Source organism: Piliocolobus tephrosceles, chromosome 12, assembly GCF_002776525.5.
Source record: "Piliocolobus tephrosceles isolate RC106 chromosome 12, ASM277652v3, whole genome shotgun sequence".
In the NCBI taxonomy this organism is placed as follows: Eukaryota; Metazoa; Chordata; class Mammalia; order Primates; family Cercopithecidae; genus Piliocolobus; species Piliocolobus tephrosceles.
In genome coordinates, this window is record NC_045445.1 from 1,318,330 (window position 1) to 1,319,411 (window position 1,082).

At 53.3% G+C, this 1,082-nt stretch overlaps 1 pseudogene; it reads left to right on the top strand.

Annotated features, from left to right (window-relative positions):
• The first annotated feature begins 227 nt into the window (after positions 1 to 227).
• Positions 228 to 1,082, top strand: LOC116418989 (annotated as a pseudogene).

Here is a 1,082-nt window from a genome sequence, read left to right on the forward strand (position 1 = left end):
TTCCCTCCCTCCCTCCCTCCCTCCCTCTCTCTCTCTCTCTCTTTCTTTCTTTCTTTCTTTCTTTCTCTTTCTTTCTTAATTTAAGCCAGCTGGGATTTTGATAAGGATTCCATTGAACTTGTAGATCAATTTAGAGAGTATTGTCATCTTGGTTGCCGGCAAAGCTCGAGTCCTGTCGTCTTGCTCTCCCCCATGGACAGCATGAGCTTCACCACTTGCTCCACAGCATGAGCTTCACCACTTGCTCCACCTTCTCCACCAACTACCAGTCCCTGGGCTCTGTCCAGGTGCCCAGCTATGGTGCCTGACTGGTCAGCAGTGTGACTAGCGTCTATGCAGGTGCTGGGGCCTCTGGTTCCCGGATCTCCGTGTCCTGCTCCACCAGCTTCCAGGGCGGCATGGGGTCTGGGGCCTGGCCACGGGGATGGCCAGGGGTCTGACAGGAATGGGAGGCATCCAGAACAAGAAGGAGACCATGCAAAGTCTGAACGACCGCCTGGCCTCCTACCTGGGCAGAGTGAGGAGCCTGGAGACTGAGAACCAGAAGCTGGAGAGCAAAATCTGGAAGCACCTGGAGAAGAAGGGACCCCAGGACAGAGGCTGGAGCCATTACTTCAAGACCATGGAGGACCTGAGGGCTCAGATCTCTGCGAATACTGTGGACAATACCCGTGTTGTTCTGCAGATCGACAGTGCCCATCTTGCTGCTAATGACTTTAGAGTCAAGTATGAGACAGAGCTAGCCATGCGCCAGTCTGTGGAGAACGACATCCATGGGCTTTGCAAGGTCATTGATGACACCAATGTCACTTGGCTGCAGCTGGAGACAGAGATCGAGGCCCTCAAGGAGGAGCTGCTCTTCATGAAGAAGAATCACGAAGAGGAAGTAAAAGGCCTACAAACCCAGATTGCCAGCTCTGAGTTGACCGTGGAGGTAGATCCCCAAATCTCAGGACCTTGCCAAGATCATGGCAGACATCCGGGCCCAATATGACAAGCTGGCTTGGAAGAAACAAGAGGAACTGGACAAGTACTGGTCTCAGCAGATTGAGGACACCACCAGAGTGGTCACCATGCAGTGA